Below are 7935 nucleotides of genomic sequence, written 5' to 3' on the forward strand. Positions count from 1 at the left end.
AAGCTTATCCACTTCTTCGTTTACCGCTTTTGCTCGTTCCACTCCGAGTTTCCTTCTTTTTTTGTTTTACAGGTTTGAAGCTTGGATCCACGTTTAGCTCATGACAGATTATGCTTGGGTCTATGTCAGGCATGTCTGCTGCTGACCATGCAAATGATGCTTTGTTTTTCTTCAAAAGCTCAACCAAAGCTTCTTTTATTTCGCCAATTAGAGTGGCTCCAATTCAAACTTTTCGATTTGGTTTGTCTTCTTCTAATATTACTTCGATCACGACATCGTCCATCTTCTGCCCACTAGAAAATCTTGGGACTATCCCTTTCTTTGCGGGCTTTGTTAATTGCTATTGGACCTTCAAACGGTGGCTAGTTAGATAACATGTCCGCAAAGCTTCTTGGTCTCCCCAAATTGTTTCCACTCCGCTTGGAGTTGGGAATTTGATGCATTGATGATACGTAGAGGGGACTGCCTTCATTTCATAAATCCAAGGGGTTCCGAGGATGATGTTGTAAGCCGCCGGTTTGTCAAAAACGACAAAGTCCACAATCTTTGACATTTTTCAAGCTAAAACAGGTAACTTGATTGTTCCAAGAGACATGGCTGATTCGCTCGTGAAAGGTACCAAAGGAGACGGAGGTCCAACTACATCTGCCCTACTAATTCCCTTTCTTTCCAAAGTACCTAGAAAGATCAGATCAACCAAACGACCTGTATCGACGAGAATTTTTGACACTTCAAAGTTAGCCACGTCCAGCATAATGACTAGAGCGTCATCGTGAGGTCTTTGAAGGTGCCGCGTTTCTTCCTCGTCAAATTATATTGAAGCGCCTTGGTAGTTCACTTCTTCACTCAAACTTGATTTAAGTAGAACATTTTGCCTATGCTTTTTAATAGCACTAACTGAATCGCGGCAAAGTTTGGAGCTTCCAAGAATCACATTGATCTTTCCCTTTGAACTTCTTGGTGCTTCTTCGTTAGTCAACCCACTACAAGAAAACAGACAAACGACGACTACGAAAGGCGACTAACAATGTAGTCGTCCTTTTTTGCGACTAACTTACGACTGCTGGACAACGACTTTACGACAACAGTACAATTAGTCGTTACATAGTCGTATTTTAGCGACTACAATATTTAGTCGGTACATAGTCGTCCAATTACGACTATCGGACGACAACATTACTGAGAACAATATGTAGTCGTAAAGTAGTCGTACTTTGACGACTACGTATCCGACTACAAACAATAGTCGTACATTCGGCGACGATAATACGACTATTTTGCCTTTGTCGTAACATAGTCGCATAATTGTCGTATAATATGATTGGAAAACGTTTTCCGAGCGGTTGGCTAGTGTAAATCCAGCAAAAACGAAGGACGTTGGTGGGAACGGTCATGAAAAGAAGATGCTAGGCTATGGAAAGGAACATAATTGGCACAAGGAAAGCATCTTGTGGGAGTTGTCTTACTGGAAGGACCTCAATCTTCGACATAATATTGATGTGATGCATACAGAAAAGAATTTTCTTGACAACATCATGAACACTCTCATGAGTGTTAAGGGTAAATCAAAAGATAATATCATGTCAAGATTGGATATTGAAAATTTTTGTTCTCGGTCAGACTTACATATTGATAGTCAGGGTAAAGCTCCATTTTCAGCGTATGCATTAACCGAAGAAGCCAAAAAGAGTTTATTATCATGTGTGATACATGAGGTTAAGTTCCCAGATGGTTATTCTTCAGATTTGGCTACTTGTGTAGACATGGAGAATGGAAAGTTTTCAGGCATTAAGAGTCATGATTGTCATGTTTTTATGGAGCGACTACTGCCATTTATCTTTGCTGAACTCCTCGACCGGAATGTCCACCTTGCATTATCAGGTACAATATATGTTTTTTAATTTGCCACACTTTTTTAAACCTCTGATTTAACTTAAACATATATATATATATTAGGGATTGGAGCATTTTTCCGGGACTTATGTTCGAGAACTTTATAGAAAAGTCGGGTACAAATTCTCAAACAAAACATAGTTTTAATAATCTGTAACTTGGAAAAGATCTTGGAAAAGATCTTGGAAAAGATCTTGGAAAAGATCTTTCCACCATCATTTTTTGATGTTATGGAACACCTACCTATCCATCTCCCATACGAAGCTGAATTGGGTAGCTCTGTCCAATATCGGTGGATGTACCCATTTGAGAGGTTTTTCAAAAAGTTGAAAGGAAAAGCAAAGAACAAAAGATATGCGGCAAGATCAATTGTTGAGTCATATTTCAATGACGAGATTGCATATTTTTCAGAACACTACTTTGCCGATCATATACAAACAAAATCAAGGTAAATATAACTATTTATTTTACGATTCGCAATCTATACTTCAGAATTAAAATCAATTACATGAATCAGGTTAAGAAGATTCGATGAAGGACCCAAAATTACTTGTGCACGTCGGCCGTCCAAGTGGTGAAATGCTCGTAGAATGGCTTACAGAGAAAGACTACCAAAGCGCACGTACCTCGGTCTTTTGTTTTGAACTTTGGAGTTATCCCTTGCTTCGTGATATTTCTTCATGAAATAATCTATGTTGAATTTGGAAAGGTCTCCGCTGGCCCATAGTTACACGAGTTGCCTTTTAAAGACACTATGTTTGATTTTCCCTTTCCTTGGAACTATTTCTCGACGTTATTGTTGAAAGGTTGTGATCCGAACTTCCTTGGTCCTTGATTTTTTGAGGGTTCGAATTTCTTGGTAGGGAAGGTGACCGCCGGTTTTGTTGGCTTATTCCTTTTCGCAAAGCTTTTTTTTCCATCTTCTACTTCCATCTAGTTGTTTGCTTGGAAAAGCACATCTTGAATTGTGTCCGGCTTGAGAAGTATTAAATCCTCTTTGAATCTTGAGTCGTGCCACAAACCTTTCCGTAAGGCTGACAAAGCTAAGTGTTGCGAAATCCTTGGGAGCTTCGAAAGTACATTCTTGAACTTAGTGATAAAAGTCCGAAGTGATTCATTCGACCCTTGTGAAAAAGATCGGTGTCTGAAATGCTTTTATCCATAAGAATGGAATACTGTTTCAAGAACACGGTTGACAATTCGTTGAAGTTACTGATTGACCCTGTTTCCAACTAGGTAAACCACATCAGCGCTTATCTGCTCAGATTTTCAGAAAAGAGTTTGTAGTATCTCGCATCTTTTTCAGCTTCATCCAAGTCAACCCGTCTTGCAACAATTAGAAAAGCTGCGAGATAACTTTTTGGATCCTCTAAACCATTGTACATTTCTAGATTAAGCTTCCGAGAATCCCTGATTCTCAAACTCGCGATTTGCGGGATGAAGGGTGGTCGCCTAGCTTTTTTGATGACCCGGTTGATATCCAGCTCTGAACTCGTGGCCTGATGGAACTTCGACCTCATTTCCTTCATTTCCCGCCTCACCTTCCTCATGGTCACGAGCTGGTAGAGGTTTTCTTGCTCATGCTGATCTGCGAACTGATCTTCGCTTACGAGCTGTGTTTCCCAATCTTCCGGTTGAACCACTGCGTTAGCGGCATCTGGAGTTGTTTATCCACTGATTCCATTTCGCACAAGGGAGCTTGGTGAATTGAAAATAGTCCTCCGAACTCCGACAGGATTCTCTGCACTCACGGAACAAACACGAGATTGTATAGTATTGACATTTTGACTAAGAGATACTTGGTTTGCTTGCAGTGTTTCAACAGCCCTTTCCACATCCGAGAATTTTTGCGTTATTTCCGACATAGTTTGTTGCATGGTTTGAGAGTTTCGGCTAACGATGCGCTGATGACGTCCTCTCCGGCCATTGCTTGTTATCTCAAAAATGCGGTATAGAAAATCTGACAACTCAATAATCCTCCGTCCCCACAGACGGCTCCAAAATATGGATATTGGATTCACACACGCAAGTATTTATTTATTTAGTGAGAAGGATTTTTCTTGAGGACAAAAATTGAGTAGAAAAAGCTTATGAATCGATATTGAAATGGCTATAGTAAGTTTACACAAAAATGCGTGTGTCTTTCATGGCCCTTGGCCCTATTACTTATACCTAAGAATTACACTTAATTCTCAATTACACATAATTATTCTATCTTAAATGTATCCGTTTCGGTCGTCGAATTTACTGTTCAAATGCTCGAATTTGAATTAACTCCAAGCTTCATGGGCTTCGACTTCCCAGCCCAACAGCCTTTTAGACCAGCTACTTCTGACCTCGACTTTATATTCACCTCACGGTACGACCACTTCGCCTGCATTCTTCTCTTCGACTAAGGAAACTATTGGGCCTCATTTCTTGTGGGCCTCCTCTATCCATATGGCAATCTTTGGTTGGTCCCGGACTTTCTGTGCGGGATCCAACACCAACACTAAGGTTAAGTACTAGGTGGCGTTCCGGACATACAAGCATTAAGATTCAACTCAACTAGAAAGAATAGTGTAAACGATCAAACAAAGTCATAGAAACCGCCAACCTAGATTTTCGATCTATTAGTCCCCATGAATTCCCCTTTGAAACCCCCTTAAACCCAACTAGAGATCTACTCGCTCATGGCAAAGGAGCTAATCAAAAGTTGGGTTGAGTAAACCATAACGAAAAGATGAATAAAACTTAAAAAGGGTTTAGAGATTACTTTTTTGAATGTAGAATACAAGAGGCAAAGCTCCACCTTAAAGAGTCTTACACTAAAACGAGAAAGAGAAAGAGAGAGATGGTGTTCTTCAAGATTAAAGAGGTGCGGCGGCGAGTGAGCAGCTCTTGGCGACGGCTAAGGTTTGCTGGTGATGAAGGCACACGTAGGGTTAGGGCTTAGAATAAGTAAGTGATCGGGCCGAGTAGTGGGCTTCAGGGCAGGAGCCTAACAGGGGCGGACCACGTTATGGCTTGTGGGGGCAGTTGCCCCCAAGAATATATAGATAATCAAAGTTTTTAGCTTAAGCACTGTAGTTAAAGTAGCAGAATGGTAGGAAGTGCCCCCATTAAATGCTGAAGGTGGCAGGTTCGATTCTATCTGGCTACATTTTGCACCCACATAATTTCTTTGTTGGGTCCGCCACTAGAGCCTAATAGGGGCGGACCCACGTTATGGCTTGTTGGGGCAATTGCCCCCAATAATATATAGATAATCAAAGTTTTTAGCTTATGCAGTGTAGTTAAAGTAGCAAAATGGTAGGAAGTGCCCCCATTAAATGCTGAAGGTGGCAGGTTCGATTCTATCTGGCTACATTTTGCACCCATATAATTTCTTTGCTGGGTCCGCCACTAGAGCCTAATGATGGCGGCACAAAGAGGGATGGACTTGGGCGTGACCTAATGGTTGGTGGTGAGCTACTCGGAGCTGCTTGGGTTCAAGTCTCTTCGGCCGGATGTGTTTTGGACTTATTATTTCCAAATAGCCGGTTCTTGACATGTCTTCAATCTTTGGGTCATATCTTCCAAACAGCTTCGTGGATTGCTTCAATTCAAATTCGACGTGAATCTTGAATCTTCTAGCTTTCAATGCATACCAAAATATCTCGTTGCCGTGATGGGGAAGAACTCGGCCGGAATGATCATCTTTTGATACTAATAGCTTCAAAACTCTTAAAACCTTCTTGGCACCTAGAATATGTGTTTCTCCTCTTATTGGCTCTAAGATGGCCACAAATGCTCTCTGAAACATAAGAAACAAAAGCTAAATGGGCTAAAAAGCCGTGTTATCAAGATTCCCTTTACAGAAGATCTTTCTTAGTTTTTCTCATGATATATTGACTATTGATTTCCTATTAAGATTATGATTTGTGTTTCTTTGATCATGTCTGAGTAATCCACTTGTTAGGTTTAGGGTTTCTCATGGGGCAATCTATTAAACTATATGAATCCCTAATGAGAAACCCTAAACCTAACAAGTGGATTACTCAGACATTCATGATCAAAGAAACACAAATCATAATCTGAATAAGAAATCAATAATAGCAAGAGAACGAGTAAAGAAGATCTTCTCCAAAGGGAGTCTCCGTAGGGTTTTGCTCCCAAAGTACAAAAGAGATGAGGAGAATAGGCTCTCCAAGCTTAGGTATAAACAATGACCTTTAAAACTATATATATTACCTAAAAAACGTGATGGGTCTTCTTTAGAAATAAGAGAAAGTTTTGGGCCGAATTTGAAAATCTTCAAAACATCAATAAGTTGCGTCTTGGAATAGCCGTGTGGTATTAGTGTCGCACGACACCAGGGGTGGTGTCGTTCGACACCTACGCGGATTTTGGTGTGCGGACTACTTTTGCAACTTAAGTTGTCTGTTTTGCTCCAGAATGCTCCATAATCTCTAAATGCATCCCAAACATATAAAGACTTGAAAATGACTAGAAACGACTCTAGAAATAACAAAAGGACTCTAAAACCTATCCTAAATCATAGCTAAAAGCAGTAAAAATAGGATTATATCAATCTTCACAGCAAAACGATGAAGGGTTTTAAGAAGAAGATGAAGACCATATAGAAGTCACTAAAGGACATGGCTGCTCAAATCAAAGACTTCCAGAGCAAGCCAAGGCCCCCGTCCCCCATTCCCAAAGTAAGAAGAAGCGGATCCACGAGTTCAACTGCAAGAAGGGCTGACAGGATTGACCAACCCCGAGCTTCATCATTTGAGCCTCGAGAAGTGATCTCCGACCTGAGAGTCCAAGAAGAAGGCAGAGGAGAGCATCCACACGCTAGACCACCTACTAGACCGGAGATGACGAGCAAAATCTGCCCGCTTCAACATCAGTTCCTGCTTATACTCAAGAGAGTATGGACGATTTCGTCTCTGTCTAGTGGTGAGGTAACACCACCACCACTATTGTATGTACCATATATAGCTTTTTATTTTTATTTGTTTGTTGTTTGTTTTGGTCTTGAATTCTCTTTCAGATTTTTATTAACTGTGTAATTTAAGTTTGAGGGAGAGTTCAAAACGTATTTCACATTGTGTTCCTTTTCTTAACTCAAATTTTGCATCATCTAAGGCATAGAAAAAACCATAAATTTTTGAAATTTTTCAGAAAATCATTTCACAAAAACAGAGTGTCAAGTAGATTGCATTGCATTTTACGATTGTATATAGTGATCTTGCATTTAGGATTGCTCATTTGCATAGGGGGATAATGATGATTTTAAACCTATGAGCATTTAAATTCAGTGAAGTAAGTTCAATGCCCAGGTTGTTTGTTCTCAGCTGCATAACCGATTGTTTCTCTGAAGTAAGAACGCACCCCACTTTGAATTTACAACTTGACTATACTACAAGAAAACCTGCATTTTGGGACGGTTAGTTGTGACCTTTTATTCAGTCACAAAATATAGTGACTTCTATGTGACGATTTTGTGACTGTACAACGACCACGATATAAGTAGATGCAAAACAGTCGCTAATTAACGATGGATCTTAGTTGTCGGAAAACAGTCACAATTAAGCGACTCTATTCGGACGTTTTTGCGAAGAAAGAATAATGGTCGCAAATTCATCGCAAATTGCGACCAATTACCTACGTATTACCAACCCTCGATTTTTGTATTTTGAAATTTTAAAGTTTTGGTCTGTTTATATGTTTTCTTATACGTTGATACTTTAGTTTGATCGATATTACATATAAAAAACATAACCAAACACTCGAATTCTGAATTTTACAAACTAAACATTCAAATAAACCTAATCTATATGATAAGTTCCATGTTCTTTCATTTTCATGATTGATATTTTCAAACAAGTTCTAAAATAAGTTATGAAACCAATGATTTATATACCTAAAGATCTGTATGTACTCTATATCACTAAACTGGGTGCTTTTCAATAATTTTTATCAATAGATTGGATCAAACTATGTGTTTTTCAAAAGTTTATCTTCTCAAGTTTTCCAAAACGTCACAAAACAGTCGCTCTTTGTAACTTATTTGCG

The 7935-nt window shown here is 39.5% G+C and overlaps 3 pseudogenes across 3 annotated transcripts; 1 reads left to right on the top strand and 2 right to left on the bottom strand.

Moving 5' to 3' along the window:
- Nucleotides 1-3: 3 nt before the first annotated feature.
- On the bottom strand, nucleotides 4-963 carry AT5G34376 (annotated as a pseudogene; the record flags this gene model as incomplete). Its single annotated transcript has 1 exon — nucleotides 4-963.
- A 342-nt stretch (nucleotides 964-1305) lies between these two features.
- Nucleotides 1306-2532, top strand: AT5G34394 (annotated as a pseudogene; the record flags this gene model as incomplete). Its single annotated transcript has 1 exon — nucleotides 1306-2532.
- Nucleotides 2533-2656: 124 nt separating this feature from the next.
- On the bottom strand, nucleotides 2657-4003 carry AT5G34412 (annotated as a pseudogene; the record flags this gene model as incomplete). The annotated part of the gene is made up of 1 exon: nucleotides 2657-4003.
- Nucleotides 4004-7935: the final 3932 nt, after the last annotated feature.

Source organism: Arabidopsis thaliana, chromosome 5, assembly GCF_000001735.4.
Source record: "Arabidopsis thaliana chromosome 5, partial sequence".
NCBI lineage: Eukaryota > Viridiplantae > Streptophyta > Magnoliopsida > Brassicales > Brassicaceae > Arabidopsis > Arabidopsis thaliana.